The 27,657-nt window shown below is 39.3% G+C and overlaps 1 long non-coding RNA gene across 1 annotated transcript in view; it reads right to left on the bottom strand.

The window, feature by feature from the left end:
• Positions 1-3,021: 3,021 nt before the first annotated feature.
• LOC139827533 (uncharacterized) overlaps positions 3,022-27,657 on the bottom strand; it is a 51,591-nt gene continuing 26,955 nt past the window's right edge. Inside the window, exon 2 of the long non-coding RNA XR_011738215.1 lies at positions 3,022-7,859. This is a non-coding gene — a long non-coding RNA (uncharacterized lncRNA). The remainder of the gene's footprint in view (positions 7,860-27,657) is intronic.

Here is a 27,657-nt window from a genome sequence, read left to right on the forward strand (position 1 = left end):
AGATGCCTCCTACCTCCACTGGTGACAGTTCTCAAATGCCCCTGTGCTACAGAGGATGCTCAGTACCTTCCGAGTCAGCTTCGTCTCACACTGTGCCCCATGTCTTGTTCTCATCTATTCTTTCCAAATTCTTAATCTAATCCAGATTCTATTGATAAAATACTTTTTCTGCAATGCCTTAGATGATGTGTGGACAATACTTCTATGAACAACTGAGCAGTCTAAAGTAAAATCTTTTGAACCATAAAATGAGAAAAGAATATGGTAAGACTGCTTGTAAGTATAACTTGAAATATCTTGAAGTAACACTATGGATCTTCTGTGCACAGAGCTGAGAGGAAAAGGGAGTTTTCAGACACAAGAGAGACAGAGGTATTTGCTTACATCATTACACGGCCTTGTCTGTGCCTAGTTTGGTAGCCTTATGCCACAGGACATTTGACAACATAATGATATAGAATTATATAAAATGTAAAGGAAAGCAAACACCTATTTTGAAGAAATACCCACTTAGCACTAAGTTTGAGTGCCTGCATCCCCATGCTCAGCAATAACAAATTATTTCAGAACAAAGTATACATTCTGCTGGAAGGGCCATGATATATATTTCTATCACATTACATTCCTACCATCATGAATCTTAATCTTCACATTAAAGTCACAAGGACTACTATTGTTCATATCTTTTCCATTTTCATCCCCCATCTGAATACACTCTTCCATTTGAAAAAATAACCGAAAAAAAGGCCTTGACACATGCCTGGATACAGTGAATTTCAAAGAAAGAAGTTTGGTTGCTATTCCTTCCAGTTGTGAAACAGGAATTGCTTTTGTATGACACTGGGTCTAACAGAGTGAGACTAAACATTTATAAAATCAAGTAGGGATTGAAATATAGCATTGTGGTTACTAACATTTTGCAGCAGCATATCAAGTTTCACGTTTCATCAGCTGAATAGGGTCTGTGTGCTGGGCTATTGTGGTTCGGTAGCTGACAGCAGTCAAGTAAGTGCTGCTCTCTTCCTGGCTTAATCATTTCTATTACACTCAGTGTCAAAACAATAATGTCAGTGAAATGGGCTTGCTGACATTATAGATTAGAATTGAGTGCTTCTGAATGTCCTGTGACTGAATTGCATTTTATTTCTAGAAAATTACATATTACAATTGCAAATTAAAGAACTTGGATCTCAACAGGCTGTATCAGCAAATAGGGTGCCGCAGACTCCAAGCTGCCGGGACACGATCCACCATGAATTTAATGAAGTTTAATGTATACTAACAAGAGAACAACTGCCTCAATATTCAGCCATACGTTTGCAGAGGATCTGAAGAACAACCAATTTTGTTAGGAGGGACTAATTCAGCTGCACAAGAGGTGAGAATCCCCAGGGTAATTGCAGAGTTTTAAAGGATGTCCCAGAAAAAGGGAAAAAAAAAAAAAATCATTTCCTTGATTTTCTTTCTTCCATCAGCCAACCATCACAATTTATGAAGACACATGTCCTGACATTTACTTGAGGAACATGTTCACTGTTCAGAGAGCAGCCACAGTAGCAGGCTGCAGAATTTCTGAATGACTGACAGCCACCAAATGACAAGAAGCAGTATTTACTGACCACAGTCATCAGGACACTTACTGAGAAAAAGCAGGGCATTTCTGCCATCTACCATTTAGAATGCATGGAGATCAACTGTGTTCTATAGCACTCTTCTACTCTAGTCTCATAATAATCAAGTTTAAAACACGTTTTTCAGAATATGAAAACCTTTGAAATAAAAGAGATACATTTGTACTTTGTGTTTTCTTAGAAAATCAGCAAATCAGAAATTACTCTGGAATTTGTAAAATACTCTAAGGTAAGTAGAGTAAGATAAGCTTAGTAAAATTGCAACAGTTAGTTGTGTTTTAGGGAGACTAACACAATGCAAATTTTTGTCTTGTGTGTTTGTGTTTTGTGGTTTTTTTTTTAAAAAAAGGGGCTGCTGCCAAAAAAAATTTGTATTTTTTTCTTTTAAAACAAGAAGATAACTAGAAGTTCTTCCTCAAGCACTGGTGTCTAAAGAACTGCTCATTCTTTTTAGGAGAGAAAATCTGCAACAGCAAATGTGTTGATATGATTGCTGGAAGAGTCATTTACTCTTTGACCACAGGCTAAATGGTGTGTCCATGAAGGAATAAGATTGCATTTCATGTTCTTGCATGGCTTCTTCATGCTTTGGATCCAGGTGGGCAGAGATAAGGGTAAGATGAAGATTTTTGATTCCTTCCTCTCTGAGATATGTGAATATGTGCTAGGGAATAAATGAAGTCTTAGCATATTTTGGTTTTTTGGTTGTGGTAGTTCAAGTGTTTTCTTCTTTTATATCTTTTCTTTCTCCTTTGTATCTTCTCTTCCATCTTCCTCCACCCTGTCTATTCTTCTTTCCTAACTCATCATTCATGTACAGTTTAAATACGGTTTTCTTGATCCCTCTCTTTTTTCTAAAGCTGAATTAAAATATAAATGTGTGTAAACGTATACAAACACAGATAGAGATAACATTATGTATTTGAGATCTTTTAATCAGAGCAATGGGTCACTTTTGTTCCTCTCAATAACTTGTGACTTGCCAAAAATATCCTTTGTGAAAATATGTAGCTTCTCAGATAACAAAAGAAGGAATTTTCCAGTTATACCAATTCTTTCATTCTTCAGTGTTGTTTTTATTTTTCTTTAGTAATCATTCTTTAACTATGCAGTCATAATTAGAAGATGAATTCCAGTGGCTGGTATTCTAATAGCTAAGGCAAGACAAATATTAGATGGGTTTATATGTTTGTTTTTTATATATATTCTTCTGAACGAAAAAGTACATTAATCTTATCTGAGCAGTAGGAGTTGAAATTTATTCAAAGCTTGCAAAAGTTTGTATGAATTCAGAATATCATTTTCAAGAGCTGCCATACAAGGAGAAAATGTGATCATATTATTCATACATAAGTGTTCACTTCCAGAAACAAAAGTAACAGGCTATCGCTTTTGAGGCTCTCTGAAAGTCCACTTTATTACTCATGAGAAATAATACCACCAAACCAATAAAGAACAACAGAGTCTCAAAATAAAACCTAACAAAAAGTTTACAAGTAAGGAAAAGTAAGTAGGAAAGACTTGATCTTAATACAATTTGTAAATTACTAAAAATATCTGCCACATACTAATATGCCAGTGTCTTGCAAGTAATGTGGAAACAGAGAAGACATGTTTCTGGAATAAATCAGTCATTGTCAATATCACAACAAAGTAACATTCATAGAGCAATCAAAGAGAACTGGGGAATAGAGCAAGACTCCATGAATTTATATAACTCATTATATAACAACATTAGTGTTAAAAGCAAGTCATCTGTGTTGCATGATGGAATTTAGATAAGTTTTCAGTTAATTCTCAAAATTATTATTATTATTCAAAAGGCATGAATCAGTCAGTGAAATAAATTAGGTTACTTTTAAAAACGATCATGCTTTCAGATTCTTTTCACTTACTTAATAGTTTTCAAGTAGATAGGACAGGGCAATATACTGTCAATACTTTCTCTACAATTAGTCATAAAGGCTAGGCACAGTCTTTAAAAGATTAGATTAATCCATAAATCCAAGATGAGATCTGTTTCGTTAAGTTTGATTTGTTTGTTTGTATTCCTTTTTTTTTTTTTTTTTAGTGTGAAATTCCTGATATAACTGGGAGAACAAGGAATTCTAGTTTTCTCCTGAAGATATAAGATCCAGATTCAGTCCCACGTATGCAAGGAAATACGTTGATAACAGAAGATGCTGGCACATTTACCAACTGTGTTTTGATATGATTTTTGCAAAAGTTTCATTACTTTTGCTCAATGAATGATGACTGAGAAGCCACAGCTTTACAAAGTTATGTATCTGGCAATGTCCTTTGTGAATGAGAAATGAGAAAGTGTGTCCTTATTTCATATTTAGCAGAAAGCCAGTCATGCACGTAATAAGGGTATAGGTTTTAGCAAGGAATAAAGGGTGCCAGGAATATAAATATTTGTTACGTATAATCACAGAACATCTGTTGCTCTCTCCTCATGGGTGGTCTGGCTCCAAAATATCCCCAGCTTTTGCACCTTTTGCTGTTCAGCCCAGATAAAGTAACACCATACACTATCTTGATTAGTGCTGCTTGCTGTTTTCAACAGGCTAATACTGATTTTCTGATTAAGCTACTGCACAGGTCCAATAACAAAAACAACCAACTTAAATCAAAAAGAGAACATACGAGATTACATGTGGATAAAAATACACAATTTATCCTCTACAGATAGTTTTGATTAATTTATTTTAACAGTTACAAATATGCCCTCCACTTTTTTTCTGTCCCTGTTTTCCCAGTGTTTTGTCAATAAACCAATTTTTTTCTTCCTACTCTTATCTGTAGTGATGGTGCTTCCTTGAGTTAAACTGTTTGACTCCACAAGAGTAAGTGCAATATGATCTTTCAAATGGTTAGTTATGGTACTGTAGCATTAACTCTGCATTTCCTCTGCCTCTGCTTTTCTCTTCCCCTTGCCTTCCCCTGCCCCACACCTCTATATTTCCAGGGTAGAAGGAGACTCTTGTCACAGAGCAGAGCACTAAATCTCTCTCCAGATGCTTCAGTCTCAGAATTCCCTGTGGGTATTTCTCCAGAAATGCAATGGAAGGACTTTTCTTTGAAGAATGTTCTCAGTATTAAGCCTTTATTAATGCGAGGTGGTTCCTTTCAAGTGGCTGTGGCAACCTTCCTGTTAAGGATGATAACAGAACCTGAACTAATAAGCTACAAAAAGCCCATTGTTTGCAGACTGTAGCCCAGAACACTATTCTGTTACGGGGATGGGCAACAGGAGGGACTTGTTGGATCTCTCAAAATCCAAAGTGCCTGCTTGCAGATGTGCAGAGTGACTGACTATACACTTACTTTCAGCAAAGACCTGCCAAACTCTCAGGCATTCCTCAAACATGTCTTTTCCCCTGTGGTCACTTTTGCCTTCTTCCTACCCGCAAAGGTTAGTCAGTCCCTTCCGCCTGTCCACCTCCATCTCCATGGCTTTTTCCCCAAAGAACAGACACAGTAAAACCTATAGGCACCTCAGGTAACTTTCGCAACAAAGCAGGTTATCTTCCAGTGTCACTTTGGGGGAGTTGGACTAGATGACTTCAGAAGGTCCCTTCGAACCCGTACTATTTTATGATTCTATGATTCAGAGAGAGAGAGAAGTAGAGAGGCTGGAAACACACTAAGGCATTTGGCTTTCCCAGATTTTGGCACGCCCAGAAGAAATGTCAAGGGCAGCTTTGATTTCCTCTGCCCCCTGCACACTCCCTGCCCTGTGACAGGCTCATTTCATTCCCATGGGCTGGGAGATATGACTGAGGTGGGGGGCAGCATCCTACCTGCTCCTTAGCTAACCCATGGCCCTCACGCTCATCACCCAGCCCATCCCCTCACTCGATCCTCTGCTGAGGGCTGCTCACCAAAATTGCCAGGCAGCCAGCCCTACATGGCACAGAGGTCACCACTGTGTCCCTGTGGGTGCCTGGTGTCACGCTGTGCCATGGCTTGGCTCACGAGGTGCCACTGAAGAGTCATGCAACTGCTGACCTCAGGAAGTGTTTTTATGCCAAGACTGTTGCCTTGGGACTGTCACCTTGAGACTGTTACCTTGAGACCAAGTACATCTCCAAGGCCACTAGATTTCAAAACAACTGCAAAAATAAATTTGGGGGAAAATTGCCTTTTAAAGAGAAGGGGTTTTGTACTACAACAGAGCTACTACTCTCCCATAGAGCACAGATACTAATCAACAGCCAGGTTTTAACAAGAATCCTAGGAAATCTATCAATTTTCCAGTCATTTCTGTAAAAAAATATCAGACTTCATTTTCTAATACAGTATTATGACTAAGTTAATTTTTAAAAAATTAGAATAAAAAGAACAATGTTCTTTCTGGAAAAACCTAATTAAGTCCAGGTATGTGGTCTAGGAAATACAGAGCTGTGTAACCTGATGGAAACAATCATTTTCAATTGTAAGGACACTTCTGCTTCTTTTCACCCCAGTTTCAAGTACATCTGGTTTCCACTTGCTCTGTATAAAATTGGTTCCTCCCTTTTTCAAATGTGAGCATCATGCTCTCTGGTTTTGTCTGTCAATCTCCAGTGGCATTTAACTCAAAAAAGTCAGCTCCACCTGGAATATGGATGCAGCAAGATGGGAAGGAGATGGGTGTTACAGGACATTGATTCTAGTAATGAAGGACCATCACAAACTTCAAAAGGGGGAGTTTAGTTGGCACATGAATACACCACGCCTCCCTGATTCAAAATTTAAACTGCTTCAGTTTAAAGAATTGGATTAATTAATATTTCGATTAATGCCCTCCAAAAGAGTTGCCATCTCCTAAATGTTCTCCCATTTGCCACCAGCAGTGGCATTCATTGAAGATGATTATGAGTTTTTGAGACCTGTTAAAAAATATTGACTTCATTTTAATTAGCCCTCATAAAGGTATAAAATTATATCAACCTTAAATTCATTATCCAGAACCGAAGCTGGAATGTGAGAATTTTGCCTTAGATGTAAGGAAAAGGTTATTCACCCTGTGGATCATCAGACACTGGGTTGTGAAGCCTTCATACTTATGGACACATGAAACTCAGCTGGAGGTAAAGTCCTGAGTGCCCTAAAATTTATTTAGGAGGAGTGGATTACAGACTTCCAGAGGTCTCTTCCTACCTACACTATTCTGTGATCTGATTTCCAGCATCATTTTCGTACCATTAAACAAAAATGCAACTACCAGGCAGACTGTGGCATGAAGATATAAAGGTCAATAATCCTTGCTTCATCCTTTGTTTCCATCTGTGGCAGAAAGGTCTGCTCACAGAAGTCTACAAAAAACAGGGACAACACTTTCAAAAATCAAACTGTAGATCCATCAGTGTACTTCAGCACCATGACACTCAGCACTGTGAGGCTCAAGAAGCAAGACATTCTCCCATCAGGTATCACATTCAGGACAATTATTTTGCCTTGTTAAAGAAAGAAAGTGTTACATATCTGGTTCCTTCAGGGGAAAACAGGAGGTGTCAGCAATGTTAAAGGGGAAGTTGTTGTCCTCTGAGTATCATCTGGTAACGTGGAAACCCCTGGAAAGAATCTTTTTTCTACTTGATGTCGATATGATTAGGCTGATGACGGAAATCAATGTTTTCCCAAGGCGGCTGTGCAGATGCAACCAACTGAAGTGGGCAAACTTCTAGTACTTTCAAAATATAGCCTGCTCTTTTATTTCCTGAAGTATAAGATAGTCCTAGAATATTAATAATAGTCCATATCACAGATGTGTGTGATGCAGCTTTACAGTGTTACAAGCACAGATAAAGTGCTACTACATCTTTGTGCAGGATGCTCCACAGATGCTTTTGCAAATCTTGGCTATGATGATCACACAAAGAGGATTTTTTCAAATGACATTTCCTCATCTTATTTTCACTGTTCAGGGCGCAATCTGTGTACACTAACCAGAGTCTGGCTTAAATAAAAAGTGTTTTCAAGGCTGCCCACGCAGGCCCAAGACCTCGCAAACTGGAATGAGTTTAGTTTCACAAAACCTGATGTACTTATGAAGAGGACAGCGGCTGCAGCTGGTGTGTAGCACTGGCTGAGGAAGGCGCTGATGCCCTGGAGACACCCCTCACCTGGCCAGGGGTGAGCACATCCTCTATCCTTGTCCTCATATTATCCACATGATAGAGCTGGCAGAGGTGCCAAGAGCCAGCTGTAATCCACTTGCCCAATGCCGGGTAGGGTATCCTGAAAAAGAAACAGAACCCAGACCTTTCAATTTTTAATCCAATACTTGGATGTGTCTTTCTGTTTCCTCAGACTCCCCACTTGCTCTTTAGCCACTATGCACATTTACAGCAAATGCGGTGGTTCCATCACCAAGCGAATGAGGCAGTGCTGGAAGAGAAAAATACCTTGCAATCCTGTAAATAAAACCTATATTGCAAAGGCAATGCATAAAAGAATACAGTTAACTTGCAGGCTGAACAAAGCTGATTTCCAGCATTAGGAGTGACACTCCTGCCAAATTTCAAGTTTTCATTACCTTTTGCAGAGGTGCTAGAACCATTAAAAATATCTTAAAATCTCTTACATCATAAAAATGTTTTTATCACTTTTTCCCTAACCTATAAGCTATTCACCCTTCCCTAACTTAAATACGGGGAGAAAGTTACACTCCATCTAGGAGCAAGCATACAGCCATACAGGTAAAGCTTGGAGAAAAATGTAAATGATTAAAAGTAATTGAATGATAGTAACACTTCTTTGCATATTAAGCAAATTACTCAGAACACCCCAGAGTGTTATAAACGTAGTTTTCAAAGACCCACATCATGACCATCAGCTGGTACCTCTACGTTAGTATTTTAGTAGTGATCAAGGCTATTTCTGAAGAGTTGTCTGTCCCTAGTTACTGTGCTTTCATTCATGTCCTAGGCCATTCATGGCATGCATGAACTGGGTTTCTTGAGTTTCTTTTCAAAGTTGTGCTGTATGAGGGCACATAATTCACTGCAGACAAGATCGGACTTTGACGGGAGGAGGCTGGAGTTAGTCTGAAATAAAGTACCTCACAGCATGTAGAGTTTGGATGTCAAGTTCTTGGTATCCATTCTTTCACTCTACACATCTGCTCCTATTGGTCCTTACTGCTCGCTAATGTAAAAATAGCAAATACTGCTAATAAATAATAAACGCATGACTGTTGCTGATAACGCTGTATACAACATGACGGTATTATTTAAAATGCCATGTTTAGCATAGTTTTTAAAAAATGAATAACAACCTCCTGAATTCCCATTACAGCAACGCTCAAAGTAGATGCAGAGGAATAATGAATTTTCCCACATGAATGAAGGAGTCAGGAAGATGTGTTTGATTTGGTCATCCTCCAAAGACCTAGTGTGAGGAGTCAGATTCTGAAGTCATCGCTTACAGAAACCAGTTTACTATCTAATTTGACTGTTTCAAAGCGTATTAAATCTCTCAACAAGACAACGAACCGCCAACTGACTCTGCATGCTGGTAACTCAAAAGCAAGAGCAGATGGAAAGTGTTGTCTAGAGACTTTGAACACAGCCTTGGGGACATTCCCACCAGCATCCTCTGGCTGCGGTTCCACAACTGCTATGCTGGGTGTTGGGCACTATTCAATCGCAGCATGACAGATCTGACTCACATCAGAAACAGGCAAACAATCACATTTTTCTTGAAGTAACAAGAACTGAAATTTATGCCAGCTTTATGTTTTTATTCGAGCTGCACAAGGACATGGAATATCTGACCTGTGTAGTCTGCTATTGCAAAGTTTGTTCGTCAAAAGTTATTGAACAAATTTGAAACAGCAAATTGATTTTACAAGGGATCAGCAATTTGTGCTGTATGGTTGTGGTATCTTTGTTCCAGTGCTAGAAGTAATGGATTTGCTATACCATGACCCTTAGGAGAATTCAGGCTATTCAGAAAAAAGTGCCCTCTACTAAACCAACAAAAACCTCTGATTCACATCTGTTGTAGTGAACAGTTACATATTTTATGACATTATCACTTTTCCTTCTGCCACCCGCGTTCCTCAGCTGTTTACTCCATTTTCTGCTGAGCGCAGATATGGGTGGCAGAAACAGCAGAAGAGGAGGTGCTGCCGCAAAGCTGCATCCCACTGAGATGCTTGGTGTGGCGGCAAAGCCCACCATGGGGCTGGGGGTGGCTGGGGGTGGGCAGGCACACACGAGGAGGAATTACTGACGTACCCCACTGCAGCAGCTGTAGAAGGATCACAGACAGAGCACAGACAGAAGACTGGTAACACCCCCACTTGGCTGCCTCACATGAAGAGTGATCCAGCAGCAGGTCTCCTTTATGAAGGGCTTTGTGCTAGTCCCACACAAATATCTACAACATGTCTCACAAGCATTCGCTTATTAATAAATACAAAAGTAAATTATATTTGCTGTCACCAAACACTCATTTACCTCAAGTGTTCCAGGTAACTAGATCACTGGCCTAAGTAATTTAGAGAATATTTTCTGAAAAGCAAATATATTCTGGAAAATGACAGGTTTTCTATAGACATGTGATGAAGGTTTCCAAGTAAATCACTTCAAATTATTCATTCACTCAGCTTTTTGCCATCTATGAAGCAGGTGACAGGAAAGAGTATAAGGCATTTTTGCTTTCTCTTTACACCAGATTTCAGGGTAGAGGAAGAGAAACTTGTTGACAAGCTTTTATGTTTATTTAGTGAGAAGCAAATTGAAAGCACACTTAAACCCAACAAAACCAGCAACAGCAGCAGATGCAACAGAATATTTAGTCTGGAAAAATAAGTGGTGAAACACTCCAGGACTTTTCTTGTTTCCACAGCTTACCTGTAGGTACACATGCAGGCACACACACAGGAAAGACCCAACACCCTACATAATGGGCCACCACCTAAGATTTCATTTCCATGTGTGAGATTAATTGTTCCTTTCATAAGATTTGCTCAGAACTAGCTGAGTTCCATAGATCAGCATCACCTGGAAGGATGCTGTTCCTCTACCTGGTCTGGTGGAGGGCTGTCTCTGCGAAGGATGGCTGTGTGAGCATCTCCTCAGTCCTGAGATGGATGAGTAAAATTTTTAGACTCCATGCCGTTTTTGTGTTTGTCATGATGACTGTTCTGCTCAGTTAATGACTGTCATCACAAAAAGAACTGCTTTCTTTCCATTATTATGCAATCCCACAATAATAATTAATTGTAGGAGGAATTGTTTCTAAAGAAGTCCATAAAAGCCATCCTATAGCATGCCAGTAGCCAAGGTATCTTCCGGATAAGAGGCAAATTTTATGAAAAAGGCTGCAAATACATTGCAGAGTACCTTAAAGCAAGTACTTAGATTTACTAGGGAATGCAAGAGCCATTTCAAATGCAGAGAAATGCTTAACTGTTTATTATTAATTAGAACAGACCTAATGATTAACTTTGGTAAATAGAGCAAATCCTGCTTAGAGGCAAGCAGTATTACTTAAAAATTCTCAAATGCACTTTCTTCTTACCCTCCTTGCTGTGACTGAAACTAAATATTTACATCACATTTGGGGCCTCTTCTTGGCCCAATATGTTATTTCTGTCATTGTTATGTTTTGCTTTTGTGGTGGGTCAGCCGGTGCTACAGAAGATAGCTGGTAAATCCAAAATCCAGGTGGTGCAGGCGAACATCATACATGAAGAATCAAAGCTAACCCAAGCAATGGATCTAGCTCAAATACATAGCCAGTTCAGGATGTTCAAAGTGGCATTTATACCATCAACCCTCTGTTTGGCATCCTTGGGCCTGAGAGAAAGCCAAAAGAGGAAGGACAAAAAGTTTAACACTGTGTAATAAAAATTGTGATAAAAGTATTTCCCTTCACAGGAAGCCCTAAATTTCTGTGTCAACAGAAGTAAACAAATAGGCATTGTGCAATCATTTGGCACTTCTCTTTGATGATGTAAAAAATCTCGTAAGATCAGGTGAATAATTACCCTCCCCAAATTGAGGGGTTATGGATAATAATTTCAAAAAGATCTCAATGCTTCAGAAAATCTTAGAAGTGATAGACAATGCTTGCAAGAACAAACTCTGTTTTACTGGGGAACAGCCGAATCTCTCTCAGTATTAAGGGAATGAAGTTTGAGTACAGTCTTGAAACAGGAATATGGGAATGAGCTTGAAGGAGCAAGGAAAATGACCCAGCTACAATAAAAATGAAGATAATAAACAAAATAATATAACATCAGATAGAAAGGCAAGTAGAGTTCCCGAGCACCAAAAATTAGTAACTTCTGGAAACCTTATGCTCATTGTCTTATCAAAGTCAGACATGAAAGTGGTAGCCACAGTGGAAAAAACTATTAATATTGAAGTATAGGCTTAAAAAGCTTATTAATTGTACACATCTGCCCATGTTACTACTGGAAACTAAGGTATTTGGGGTATTAGTTTGTTTTGGTCACATGTATCACTACTTTGATCAATGCCTGGCTTAGGCAAAAAAGTAAAGCATAAGTGTTTTGAAAATTTCAATATAATTAAATGTGTACTTATGTTGGCACTCCATTACTTCCCAGGTTCATTGATAGCAGCAAGCTTGGAGACACGCAAGCATCTTTATAATCTTCAGGTATTTTGAAGAATCAGAGCAGCTGGAAACTCAAACTTGGCTGCATAGTTAATCTACAAAGCTTGACCTTTTATTGAGAAATAGTTCTCAAGCTCTTAAGAGCTACTGAAGTCACTGGCATGGGGAAGACCTAGTCTGCTTGGGAGGTTATGGAGCCTTTATGCCTTTAAGACTAGGATGGAGAAGTATTTCCTGACAACGATGTTGGTGTAGCTGATCTGACCTCTGGGCAGCAGAGTAACTGAGGTGTACTGGGTTCCCTGCAACTGTTTTTTCTTTGATACTACTGAGCATTTTTAATTTGAAGTCTTGCAAGATGAAAAAAAAAAACAAAAACAAACAACAAAACTAATGCAGTGTTTCGTGACCTCCATTACTTGATAAATGAAACATTCACAGTTTGTACCTCAAAGCTGTTACTTTTTTTTGTTCCTTCCACGTGACGAAAACCTGCTCCCAACTGCAGCAAAACCCAAGTTATGTGTTTTTAATTTAAGCAAAAGTCTATAATTCTATCCCTCAGATACCTGTGCAAGTCTTTTTCCTTTTATTGCACAGATAATCCCTCTCTCACCTAACTCAGAGGGAAGCGGGGGTCTGCTGGCCGCCCCCTGTATTTTGCAGGGCGGGGAGGTAAGCGGTGCCACACTCCCCCGGGGCAGAGGGGCTGGGAAAGGGGACACGGCCCAAGGGTAGAGAGGCGAGCATCACTCGGGGATCGTCAGCTCGCCTCTCCCAAACCACAACCGGGGCTGGGAAAGCTTTTGGGAAGGAAGAGGAAAGGCAGCTCGGGTTCCCTCACGCGGTTACTCGGGGAGCTGTTGCCATCTAACGGCGGAGACCGGGCGGTACCGCCAGAGCTGCTGGAGTTTGGAACCAAAACGGGGCCGCTGATGTTGCCCACGGAGACTCCTTGTTCCTTCTTTGGGACAGAAGGCTGACCTGGAAGCCACCGAAGGACCTGGGAGCCCTCCATTAACGTCCAATATTATATTTTAACACAGCAAAGCTCTGTTGTACCAAAGCAAAGTTGGTTGTACCCACCAGATTCAGACAACTTCGTAGCACACCATGTATGCCATGGGCAGTAACAGTCTCAGGGAAAGACCGCAAGAGCAAAGTACTTTCTGGACTTTCACACTTAGAGGCAACATCCAACAAACTGAGGCCTCTGGTGAGGACAAAGCTGTTCTAGAGTTACACTAATGAGTGTGTGAAGCTTTACATGGTTTTTAGTGGGACATTTTTATTTTCAGCTAAACTCATCTTGTAAAAACCAAACAAAACAAACTAACAAAACAAAACAAACATCCCCTAAAAAAAACAAAAACAAATTAAAAAAAACCAAACAAAATCCAACCAAACAAAACCCAAAAACAACACCAAAAAACCAAACCCAAACCAACAACTCCTAAAAAACCCAAAAGAACAGTTAAAAAAGACACACTACAAAATACAGAAGTCTGGTTCTCTTGGTCGCCTTCTGGGAAGTCTTAACAAAGATCACATTACGTAGTATTGTTATTTAAAGCTCAGAAGAATCAATCAGTCAGAAGCTCAATGACTTCAAACTCTGATAAGAATATTAAATGAGACCAATTCTCAAGACTGATGTGTCAAACAGAGACAAAGTGAACCTTTCATTGATGTTTGGCATATATGCTAGAAACCAGAATCCACTCCTGGTCCTGCTGGGCAAAAGACAGAACTATATCAAAATTGTAAAGGGAGAGGTTAGAAAAGCATCATAAACACACAGACTGACCAGCATATTCACCCCAGATTTATATCTAAATTTATGAATTTATGTCTGTTTATAGATTTACATCTAGTACTTTTTTTTTTGTTGTTCTCATTGCAGCAATTACAATAGGGTTTAGATTGAGACCAGTCTACCACCCTAAAACCCATCCCTGCATGCCCATGGTGAGGGCAGCCTCTGTGCATGGCAGGTACTGAACTTCTGCAGCTTGTTGCTACACAAGGTCATGGTGGCAGATATGGTTCCCATCTGAAGAAAAGACCAGGTGACCTCAAGAAGACTCAATAGCTGCTGTCTCTTGTCCTCTGCGTCACAGCTGGGAAGCCCGGCCAGACTGCCTGGACATGTGCACCTTGATGCCTGCAAGCCGGACTGATTACATGGACACACATCACTTGGATCTTGTGAGTATGTGGGTGACAGAGCGGAAACGATCTTGGTTTAAGTCAGATTCCTCTTTCCCACTTGCAAAGTCTCATGGTTAATCTTTCCATATTGCTACTAAGATCCTGCAATTTTAATTGCTACAGGGGTGGCATATTTGAGCCCACACCCTGAACTCCAGACATAATCTAATATGCTGTGAGACTCTTGAATAGAAAGAAAAGGGGAGAAAGAAAGAAGATATTATTTTGTTCCGCTCTTTTACCATCATGAAACAGAGGAAGGAAGTTTCTTTGATGCTTCTCTTCATCTTTAGATGCTATCTGTGGGTGAGATTGCAGCGCACTATGAAAGCAGTACAATAAAAAGTATTATCTAACAATGAGCCAAGAACAAGCCCTGATCCCAGCTGTTATTCCAGAGATGGGTGAAGCACCAAAACCAGGTAACAATTTGATGCTCTCTATCCAAACAGTTTGCTGGTCCTCAGGGTATCAATAGAAGTAAACTTGTCTAAATATATCATTTGATTGTTGCTCCGAGAAACTCAATTAAACATGGATTTAAATTGAAAATGCGAAGTTGCAGGTAATACAAACTTACACATAAAAACTGCCAGATGGTTTATAGAAAACCAAAACTAAACATGAAAGAAAACGGTAAAGTTTCCAGAAAATTCTTAAATGTCCTGTAGCTTTCCTCAGAAATGCTGGAATTTGTTAGGATTACACAAGACATTGGCAGACTCCAGCACAGAGCATTTTGGTTGAGTAACTCTAAACTAGGGGTGCTGAGCCCTCCGCATATTATCCCGAGTGATCAGTGCCAAGTCACGCTAGCAAGTGGCTCCCGGCAAGCCCCTGCCAGGACAACGGCACCACACACATCTTGTGGGATATGTAGAAAGGCAAATTCAGGGGAAAACTCCAGGGCTTTGCTATTATATTGTGGTTATCAATAAAGCCACATTCAAAGAAAAATCCTGCATTTTGAATTTCAGGTTTGAGACTGCCTCTCTCTGAGATTGATAGCCCCAGGGAAAGCTGCAGCTGCTGGGGGAGTCTGTACATTCCCCTTCAGCCTGTGGCCACCAGGAACCAACTTTGGGACGCAGCAGTATGGGGCGATGACAAGGCAGAAATAGCAGGGAAGAGCATGGTGAGGTGCCTGCGCATCCCCACTCCTTGGTCTGTGTGCAGCACAGGGATGCAGGGAGAGAGGCCGCCTGCCCAGGAAAGCTGGGTCACTCTGTGGCCTGCCTGGGGTCAGCAAAGCCACAGGGCTTCCTTAGAAAACCTGCCGCTTTTAACTCAGCCCGCTGACTTGTGGTTTAAAAATATGTTATAAATAATATTATCTTTTACTATTATTTTTGTAACCTGTACTAGGACCCTTCCACTATTCATTTCAAAAGGCAGTACATCAGGACAAGTAACAATTTTAACTTCCATCTGTATTTCCTCTTTTCCATAAACCTTTAAGGGAAGGCTGTATCTGCAAACTCACGTCGCAGTCAGTGCAGTGCACACCAATATATAAAGTGTTAACAGTCTGCATGCTTTGCTTAGGGCTTTTTGCAACTCACGCATCCTATGGAATCACCTCGGCTTGCTTGAGATCACAGATTGCTGTGACGAACACCACATCCTCTGAGTGACCTGGGATGTTTGGTTTTTTTGGCCAGATGGATACATGGGAGACAATGAATACTAACCACATTGTATAATGATTTAGTCCAACTATAAGGTTATTTTTTTTTTTCTCTTCAGGAGAAGCAGGAAAATGTTTTTAGACCTTTCACTTTATGGCAAAGACCTGCTGAGTTCAAACTGAAGAGACATCATAAATTCAGTGAGATGACTCTCTTTTATCCAGCCCATTGGTATACTTGAAATATTGTAAAGGGAAGAAAATAGAACATAGAGTCTTTTGAACAAAATGATCTTTCAGCCCATTAAAAAAAAAAAAAAATCATTGAAAATCATTGAGGTGTTTTTTGTTTTGTTTTCTTCTTTTTTTTTTCTTTTTGTGGTTCCTCCCCATTTTGAATTACACCTGTGATACTAACCCCTGTTGGGGTATAGCTCTTTTTCATGCAATAACCTAAGGTGGAATTTACTGTAAAATGACATCCATGGATGTTACATCCTCTTTGACATTATTTCATAATTTACTCTAATCTGAAAGGTATCAAAAAATGAAACTTGCTGAAGTTAATTATGCTCAATAGCTACTCTTTTGTACTTTTAATAGGATTCCATTTGCATAAAAAGCAGTGTGTCTGTCTATCATCATTATCTGTTTGTCTGGTTCACTTACGTACGTTGACAAACTTACTAAATCATTCTTGTGAAAAGTTCACGCTCTCCTGACAACGTGATCTGCCTGTACTTTTACATATAATTTTTATATTAGAACAACAGTCAAAATGTGCTAGGTATTTTTCCAAATGTGCCACAGCAATGATTTCTGTCTCCAAAACCTGTGAGTTTGGGAAAGTTATTTCAACACTCAACATGCAAGGGCAAATGGGACATACTCATTATATAAGGGGACCTTGCACAAAAAAATGTCTATGTTTTTCATAGATTGCTTTACTTGCCTGTGCACTAAGAAAATGAACTGGTAAGGGAAGTCTCAAATTTATCACCACTTTGTAGTTCACAAAGATGGTGTTGATAAGTTTCTTGCCTGCTGGAATGAGCCGAGTGGTCTGCCCACCCTGCCCAGGTCTGCCTACCCTTGCTCAGACAGGCTTTGTGCATTTTCAACCATGTCTTTGGTGCAGAGCACCCAAAAATAACAGATCTTGTCCTTTGACTGAAATGAGTACAATAGACTGGTACCCAATGTGCTGCTCTGTGTCTGCAGTAAAATAAAATATAAGAAAGCTGATGCATGTGATCAGAAGCAGCAAAACTCCAGGCCTCCATAACAGTACCTTTTCTCCATGCCCCTCATTCATGGGCACACAGAAACATGAGATATATCTATATATCTGTCTCCATATATCTATATCTATTTACTCATACCTAATTAAATGTGTCAACTTAACATGGTCTGTTGATCTCAGGCCATTGGGGAATGCTTGTAGACATTAAAGGGTTACAAAGAGATAGGATCCATCCTCTAAAAGATTAGACTTCACCAAGAAGAAAAGTTATTATTTGTTGGATTTCTGACTTTAAATTCTCTGAGGCCTATGCTTGAGGAATTATTATATCCTGAAATCACCAAAGAAACAGCTTTGTGCTATTATTTCTTCAGAGACTTTGTCCAAGAGAAGATAGTGCATCATCATAAAAAACCAACCAACCAACCAACCAAAACAAACAAACAAAAAAAACCCAGAATAACAAAATATTCTAGACACATATAAATGCATTGAAACTGAAGATGCTTAATATTGTCTGATTTCAGTACTTGTTGAATTAAAATATCCACTGGTTTTGCATAACGAAAAGTTAATTGCTGAAAAAAAATGCCAAACCCTCCTCAAATACATTTTAAGCTGAAGGCATGAAGTGGAGAGTGGAGGGAGAAGTGAGAGAAGTTCAGACAGAAGCTTTAGAGTATCAAACAGAGATCGTTTGCTGATTCGGTACCTCTGTGACCTTCTGGGCTACATCAAACCGCGTTCTCCACAGGACAACACTGTAGCCGCTTTCCTTAAAGATGTTTCTTTTGCTACGAATGACATAAGAGGGCAAAAGGGGAGAGGGGAGATAGCACAGCCTGAGGCAGAACAACTTTTTCTGCCCAGAGCATAATGAGTGTTCCCCTGCTTTCAGGTTAGTTAAAAAGAATAAAAAGCAATAAACCAGAGTTGTTGTCCTTACAGTCTCTTTTTGACTTCGGCAGAAAGATGGCAAGTTGCATTACAAATAGGTTTCAAAATATTGTTTACTTTCCCCTCCTCGCACCCACACCCCCCGTCCCCCGCCGCCCTGAGAATTATTGGAATAACATGTTACACCAGTGATTTACAGGTTAATAACTGTAATAATTTTTCATCCATGTTAATAAATAGACTGCCTGTATTCAAGTTCAGAAAGTATCACCAGTAATAGCTTTGATTTAACAACATTATTTCTTAGAGGCATGCACCTTAAATATAGAGCTTTTTTATTTTTGCCTTGGAAATGACACATCCACCCAAGGAAAGAAATAATTTGATTTTTAGCTGGTTAGGAGAAAATCACAGAATAACTATATCCTAAGAAAGGCTTTTGATGCTGCACTAAATAAATTAAAATAGATCATAGTGAAATTGTCATATTTGGGACGCATAGATGAGTGAAATATTGCTTCTAAATAGTAAGTAGCTGTTGTTGACACTTAAAAACACGGAACCATTTAAGCATTTTCTATCCAGGCCCAGTTTTCTTCAAAAGTAAATGTTTTGGATAATGGACTAGAGCACTATAACCTGAAAGGTGTCACAAACCCTTTTGAAGGACTAAATTAGAATTCAAGGGATCTTGACAAGTTGGAGAAATGGTCTAAAATCTGAAGGAAACAATTGGTGCAGGTAGATGTACATGAGGTTCATGGTGGATTGTGGATTAAATGTGAATCAACAATGTGAGGCTACTGCAAACTGAGAAAAGTTATATGCAACATATGGGACTTGATTATTGTACTCTCCTCACTGCTGCTCAGATTTGAACTGGTGGTTTTGGCTCTGGAATGGAAAGAGATGGAGATAACTGGGGAAGGACCCCAAGGAGAGTGGCAAGTATTGAGAGGATTTAATGTGCATATAAATGAGATGGAAAAGCTGAAGGTTCTCTACCATGCCTCTTCTAAAAGAGGTTTGATTGAAAGGAGGCAAACTGACAACCTTCCAGTGAGGGACAGCACATGCTCAGCTGTTCCTCCTGACCACAGTGGAAAGAGAAAGAATTAATTTGCTTAATTTGCATCAAAAGCCATTCAAGTTAGCCATTAGGAAAAGCTTGTCTGTCTCCAAAAATACTGAAGAATACGGGAGAGCATGGAATTTCCCTTTTTAAAATGTTTTCAAAAGATATTAAACCATTACTGACAGATGTCTGTCCTTGTCAGTTTGATTTTATCCTTCTGCAATAGCATAGACCAGATGACCCCTGGAGTTCCCTTCCAGTTTTTCACCCCTGTGAAGCTATAGGGAGCTCCGAGCAGGCAAAGGAAACATCAACAGCTACTGAGTAACAGCTCACTTCCTCGAGATTTTTTTCCTCCCTGCCACTGGCATATATCCACATTCTGAATTTACATGCTGCTGAATTGCATCCAAATAAGTGTCTACACATAGTTACAAACATGTCCTGTGAGCCAAAATAATTGTTTCTTTTAATGTGAATCATCTTGAAGAGCATTTTATTATTATAAATGAGAAAGTTTCTAAAAATATATTATGCCCTATTTGGCATGGTATTGTAAAAATACCATGGTATTTGATTTAAAAATGTCCTCTCCATGCCAAGTCTTACCCAAGTTGACTGGTGTATCTGAGGGCAAAATTTGGCCTACTGTAATTAAATCCAAACATTGCATCAGAGTTTAACTAGTGCAAGACTTTTCTTTTTGGTGTAAAGACAATGGAAATTTCTATTGTTTTCCCCCCTTCCCCTTCCCCAACATTTTTGAACTGCAACAGCCCTTCCATTTGTTTTAATCATGTTATGAACACAATTCGAAAGTAATGTATCTGTCCAATATATAAGAATTATCATAGCTCGGTGGGATCAGAAAGGTAGAATCTACAGCTAGAACTGAGTTTTCCTCCCTAGTTCCTGCTCTCCCTGATACTAACCAATAGAGAAATACACCTGAAATGTGCTGATAATGCCTAATACAAATTCCGAATCAACACAGGTGGACTCATCCACAAGTGCTTATACATTTCTTGGTTGTTACCCTAAAGGTAACTGCTGGCCTTACAGCAGCCCTCTGTTGGTAGAACACACAGGGCTGGATTCTGCATCTGTTAAGTTCATTTTGCCACTCTTACAGATTGCAAAACAGAATATTCTTTGGAAAGTTCATCCCATGCTGTTGGAAATTCTCTTGGAGTAACACTGGCAGAAGGCTGGCATGGGATATTCACTCAATGTTAGCTAGAAAGGTATTTTTCTAATCAGCATTACAAGAAGGTAAATAGGTGGAATAAGAAAAGGAGGATAAGGAAGAGATAAAGATATGTGAAAGTAATGATGAAAATTTTAAAGAGTAACACTCCACCATAATACATTCCCAAAAATCTCTGCCATTTTAACTTGAAGCATAATACAGTAATTTAGAATAAGGGAAGCCTTGCCTCTCAAGTGTCTTTGTCCTTGAAAGGAAGTCTCTTTTTCAGGATATAATAGGGCATATTTACACCGAATACAAAGAGAAGGGCAGAACCCTTCCATAGTATTATATTTGTTCCATCAGAAGGGTTGAATCTGCTGAGTGAATGATGAAATGATCTCTGGGGACCATAGGACTTCTCATCAGAAATTATATGCCAGCATTTGCTTGACATAGTTTTCCCATGGGCTGTGTTATTGCCCTTATTGGGGAGTTTTCCATAACCCTGTGGAGAATAAGAATAGGCGTGGTGCTGTTTGGTTGAAAGTATACTTGCAGCACTGCTATGGTTTGGACTTGGCTCAAAAGAATAAGTTCTAATAGGACTGACTTTTAAGGACTGCATCTTTATGTTTGGAAAACTATATCTGGAGGCATTATCCAAATGTGGGTTTTTATGTTTGTTTGTTTGTTTTTGTGTTGGTTTTTTTTTTTTTTTTTTTTTTTTTATGGGGGAGAGCTGTTGGAAGCAAGTTGACTCAGGACATGGCTCTGCTCTGTTGGCTTACAAAACTACTTTCCTCAGTACCCAGGATGGGTGGTAAATCAGGTAGAAGACTGTGGGATAAAACCTGTAAAAGTTACAGCATTTGGCCCACTGTGAGCTAGAATTTTATAAAAAAATATTATAGGAATTGTTCTTCATGCTGAAAACCCAATTCTGCGTTCAAAATAGGTGTCAGTTTGGCATTGAAGAAAGCAACAGACAGGATTGTGAACACACTGCAACTGTGAAGAAAATCAAAGCCATGTGCTAAATGATAAATAGAAACTATTCACAAAAAAATTCTATGCTACATCCCAATGTTCAAAACTGTTCTAGAACTTTATTATAATTTTATTTCATAGCTTTAAAAAAAGGCTTCGCAAGCCAATTAGTGTATCATTCACCTTGTATACAGCAAAAAAATGGTAACTTAGACATGAATAGAATAGAATAGAATAGAATAGAATAGAATAGAATAGAATAGAATAGAATAGAATAGAATAGAATAGAATAGAATAGAATAGAATAATAGAAAATTTCAGTTGGGAGGGACCTACAACAATCATCTAGTCCAGCTGCAAAATCTGACCTAGTCCAAAGGCAGCTATTCAGTATTTGCCTTTTCATGGATCACCTCTGTGTTTCAGAAACAATCCAGACAATAAAACTTAATTCAAATTTTGCCTGTTTTGATCACTCTTGTATGAAAAATATTTAAATAGATATAGCAGAACTAAAATAATTGGCCATGCTTATTATTAGATATACCCATTTGTAACAGAGAAGTAAAAAAGTTAAATGATATTGTATCTTTCTGTTTCTAATCAGTATTGTTTATGATAAGGCCAAGTCCTCATTTAAAAATTTTCTCTCAAAAGAACTGATGAGCAAAAGTCAACAGGTAAAAAAAGGTTGTGTGGGAAATAAATGAGTTACACTAACAGACTGTTAAATCCTTGAAGATAAAAAGAGACTGATATCAGAAACTGATAAAAGAATCTTGACTAGTAGTACAAATACAGCAGCACTTTAGGAATTCAAAAGAATTCCTGAATCTCCTGGATATATGTAAAAGCATATGCCAGGCAATGTAGGGTGTCCATATCCCATACAGCGAACTAGGAGTGCTAGAAGATTGAAGGAGAGGGGAAGTGGAGGAGGATGAGAAGGTTCAGCAGTAGATTATATTAAGACTTGGAAAGATGCCTCTTGTGAGCCGTATTAAATACAGAAAAGGTCAACATTTTTTGCATTAAGGCCAAACCTAAATGAGAAGGGTTCAGCGCTGTGGAACTCCTGTAATAAGCTGTCAGCTCTTTAGCAACTAGAAAAGATCTTATCAGTAGAGGCAAGAATGCAGATGAATGTTCTTGGAGGCTTAAGGCAGATAAAAGAAAGGAATAAGATGTCACCTTATAGATTTTTTTCCTAAGGTTAAAAAAATCTAGCAAATGCACAAATTTTATAAAATAGGTGCCTGAACAGAAAAATTTATTCTGAAGGGAATGAAAAACAAAAGATATCCTTTGAAATAGCTAGTCAGTCCATCAAACTATTTCTCTCTTGATCTTTTAGTCAGGATGCCAGTGACATGCAGTATTAGTTGGTATAAATACCTGACTGGCCATATGATATTCAGATATGATAGTCTAGTCATAGCAAATGGAGAGGTGGAAAGAAGTTGTAAGGCAGAATTAACCAAGCCCTACACATTCATCCTTCTGTGTAACCTTTAAATGAAAAGTGTATATTTAAATGGCACCCTTTTGGGCAAAGGTAACACTGTCAGCTTACACCCTTTAGCAGTGTCTTGGTTCGCAATACCTAACCAAGGTTCACTGAAATAAGCAGCAATCATTACAGCTGCTTCATTAGTACAATTATCACTGTAATTATGAAAACAAAACAAAATGAAATTAAAAACAAACAAACAAACAACACAAACAAAAAACCACAAAAAACCCCAAAACCAAAAAAACACCACCACATCACAAAACACAATCTGTTTTTGTATTGTCTAGTTAGCACAAAAGTAGCCCAGAGTCTGGAACTATATTTCAGCCACTGCCCTTAAATGGACTGCATAGTAGGTTACAACAGCTAAACCTTTGCTTCTATTTTATTGCCTCAGTCACAAGGTTTTAAGCTCTATTTTTACAAGTGGTTTGAGTTATAAAACACACATTATTACTTATAAGTAATTGAAAATAGCCTCCCAGACAAACAGAGACCTGGCCACCTGAACTGTAAGTTTGCCTAGCAAAACTATAATTTGATAGGTGTGCGACAAATGGTAGATATCCGGCACTAATTCTTCTGTATGTCATTTGATACAAAGATGTAAGGAAAACAGTAGCACAAGTATACAGAGTTATTTAGAGTTTAAGTCGCTAGGAAAATTATTGGGAAATTGCAAATGTCTCCTATTAACTTTTTAACTTTATTAGTATGTTTTCAATTTAGTTGACAAGCTCCTCCTTTGCAGGTTCTCCAGGAATGTGTAGAAAAATAAGGTACTTGATAAAATGTTTCCATGCAGAATTCGGTTTCAGCTATGCAGTAAAATGTACACACTCAAGGGCAGACTTAGGCTTTTTCCTCTTTAGGTCAGTGGAAACTGGAAATGTTAGATAAAAAATGCTTTGCTCTCCTGAAGATAGGCTTTTTTAATAATGCTCCTCACATACCTAAAGAGAAGTAAGTATGAAAGCCAAGATTTGCAAGAAGAAAGAAAAATATTCACATTAAAAGGAGTAAAGAAATTTCTGAGTCTTCTACCAATAAATGACTCAGGACTTAATCCTGCTACCATTAACGTCAAAGCAAATTGTTTAAACGAAAATGGACCTTCTTCCAGCACAAGGCCAAGGGTAAGTACATCTGGAGTAACTTGAATAAAACCTGTCCCAGAAGTGTGGAATTTTTTGCGGCTACCGAGGATTGCGGCCAACTTCAAGTCATCGTCTGTTTCTGGTAAGCCTGCGTACCATTTTCAAAGTCAACTGAGTGTCAGCTGAGCATCCTTGAAGTCTCCCTCCTTAAAGTGACTTAGGCACTTGTTGTGGTTTAACCTGAGCTAGCAATACAACCACGATAACTGCTTACTCACTCCTCTCCTGACCCTCCAAATAGGGGAGAGAATTGAAAGGAAAGGGAGAAACTCGGATTGAGATAAACACAGTTTAACAAAATAACAAAATGCTAATACGCTACTAGTAAATATATATATATAAAATAGAAATTGAATATAAACCAAAAGATACTCAAGGAAATTCCTCACGAACTTCATCCACACCAAACAGCCAGTCCCAGGAAGCAGCACCTGATCCTGAACAGCTGATCCTGAAGAGAGAAATAAGGAAAAAAAGGCAGAAAGGCCCAGAGGCCTCTGCAAAATGGCAAAAGGCCAAACTAAATGTCCCAAACTGAACTCCCCCAGCTCCAACAAAAAGAGTGAAGAAGAATGTGAGAGAGGAGAGCTACTGGAAGATCCTGACTCTCCTCAAATCTGAAGCATGACGCTAATGGGACGGAATACTCTTACTGATCAGTCTGGATGTCAGTCAAGCTCTGTCCCATCCATGTCCCCCTTCCTCGATGCCTCACACCTGTGGGCAGAGTGCTCAGAATGTCCTTGGATCTCACACCAGAGCAATTAAAAACATTAACTCTGTCCTGGGTGTTATCTCTTGTTCTCAAACTAAGTCCAAAATAATGATCGTGCTAGTTATGAAAAAGAAAGACTTCTAACTGCATGAAGAAAATTAACTCATTTTCAGTCAAAGCAGCACAGCACCTCAGAAAGTTTTACTCCATACCTCTTTCCAAACCACTTTTGAGTGTTTGCCTCCAACATATGCCCTTTAAATTGATGCCATGAGTGCACTTTGTACTGGAATGCAGCCGGCAGCTGGCAGTATAAATAGCTACTCTGCTTAATTACAAAAGGAACGTTGTTTTCTTTTAGACTCCTAGCATCATCAGGATAAAGATCTTGTTTCAGAAAAATTCAAATCCTGAACTTTACAGGGTCATTTAAATATTTCCAAATATGTATTCTAGCAGATGAAGTATGAATTTAAGATAAATGTCAAAAAACAGTATTTGCGTTTGCTGCAGGGAGGGCCTTTCAGTAAGAACTAGGATAATAGATTGAAATCTCCATAATGAGCATGGTTGCATGCCATGCTAGCAATTGCTTTAAGTGTAACTTCCCTTGATCTCCAAAGAAAATCCTGCTTTTAAATTTTTGTCATTATATTGCCCCACCCCAGCTAATATTGCCCACCATGAGTATTGCAAGTTGTGCTACAGGAGGCGACCAGCTAAACCTTAGGACTGCTTGGAAGGGAAATACAGCTGTTACAACTTTACAGATGGTTGAACAGAGTCAGAGGACAAGCTATATTCCTTTATGCCCTCCATTAGACAATACTGAACATCATAGAGTTGACTTTTCTTATTTCCTTAACTTCGGCTCTGGGGAACGTAATTTTGTACATATGTGCACACAGACTAAGTCCCTCTAAAACCTAATTAAGATGCTTTTATTAATTAAAAAAAATAAACATTTTAGATTTTGACCATTCTAGGCATTTCTCTCTCCACAGGATAAGACCTGAGCAGGGTTTGGCTAAGCGAGTATAGCTGGCGCTAACATCAACTTTATTTTATCCCCTGGCAGTAGATTAACACGATAGCCTCATACCACTATCATCAAGCAGATCTGGAGGTGATAGCCTGTTGTGCAGAGCATTTCCTGGGCTGAAGCATCTGTCCTGTTGGAAGTGTTCGGGGCCAAACCCTCCAGCCCTCGCTGGGGCACGTCACCAGATGGCTTCATTAGCAGTATTGCCTGAGGCAGGGCTGCTGGGGTGCTCCTGTTGATGGAAGCATCACCGCTAGCCCTCACCTGCTGGAGGAGAATGCCTGTGGTCTTTGGGACCACCTAGAGGGCTCGGCAACAACCGCACTGTTGCAATGTGTGCTACGTGCTGCTTTGAATTAGTTGTGGGCAGACTTCTTCAAACAGAATGGGGTGAATTTTTCCCTCTTGGAAAAAAAATGCTGAAAAGTTTAACATTTCAAAAACTCTTTGAATCTCACTGAACTTCGGCAGATCGCAAGTTTGAAAGGTGTGGTTTTACTTCAGCATTGCAAATGTCTGAGACAAGGAGGTACTGAAGCTTGATTTCCAGACCAATTATTTTCCAATAAACATCTGAATGTGTTATTTGAACAAGCTTTTTTAGCCTTTTAAAGTTTGCCCACCCATCCCTCAACTGATCTGCTCTTCAAAGCTTCGTGGTTACTTCATACAGCAGTGTTCTGAAATCATGCCAGCAAAGTGGGGCAGCGTGGCTTATTCACCATATGGTGACCAAAACTTCACTGCACATGAAGGAAAACACACCAGAACCACATTTTCCATTTGAGGTATTCTGTTGCAGAAATCAAACTGTGTAATTGAGCTCAGTCTCTTGTCATCAGTACCGAATCTGAAGAAGACCACTAAATGGTCTGGACAGCTCTGAACAGCAGAGTTGGGGTTACACCATGCTACGCAGCCAGCACCTAGGGACAAGGGCAGCCAGGGGAGGTGGTACCACTGCTCTGGAGTTGGAGTCTTTCAGAAGGTTCTAGGTCTTCTTCACTAGTGAGAAGAGGGAATAATGTGGATCCTCTGGAGATTGGTTGGGCAGGACATGGTTTCTCTAGCCTATGCTGTATTCAAGCTGTCGGTCTGTATTCTCTTTGTAGTCAATAAAGAGAAACCTTGGCATGATTTGTCTATGATTTACTTTACATGGTTGCTTCACAGGGCATTAACCATACCCTCAAAGTGCCTTCTCTTCTGGACTGACGATAAAGCTAGGTCGCATGCTGACAGCTAGAAAGTTGTGTGAAGTTATGAGCAAAGAATACATCCTCTCTGAGTAATCTTTTGAGAATGCCCCATGAAGGAGGCTGGGGTGACTAGCTCAGATATTGACACCTACAGTGAAGACATCTATATTTAGCTAGATTAATCTCTTCCATGTTTGGCCACATTCACCACTTTTCCTCATCATCCACCACTCTTACAGCTCTTCCTTCTGGAGTTTTTCCCTACCTCAAAACTCTACCTCCTGCTCAGGAAGCACAGACCACATATGCTTTTGCAAGGTTGCCACAAAGAATCACACCACATAAGTTTTGGTGCCCACAGAAGACCACTAATAAAGGAAAAAAATCTCATTTTCTAGTCTTTTGACTAAAGGCAGTTTTGCTGCTACCTGTGGTGTCTGGAGCTAGAAGAAATGTATTTAAGCCTTTGAGCCGTTCTAGGCTAAACCTTCTTTGACTAGATATTTAATATGATGCTGAGGACAGAAACAAAGGGGTCTGTCAGGAAAAAAAAAAGTCTCATTCTTTCTACTAATAGACAAGTA

Source organism: Patagioenas fasciata, chromosome 3, assembly GCF_037038585.1.
Source record: "Patagioenas fasciata isolate bPatFas1 chromosome 3, bPatFas1.hap1, whole genome shotgun sequence".
Taxonomy (NCBI): domain Eukaryota; kingdom Metazoa; phylum Chordata; class Aves; order Columbiformes; family Columbidae; genus Patagioenas; species Patagioenas fasciata.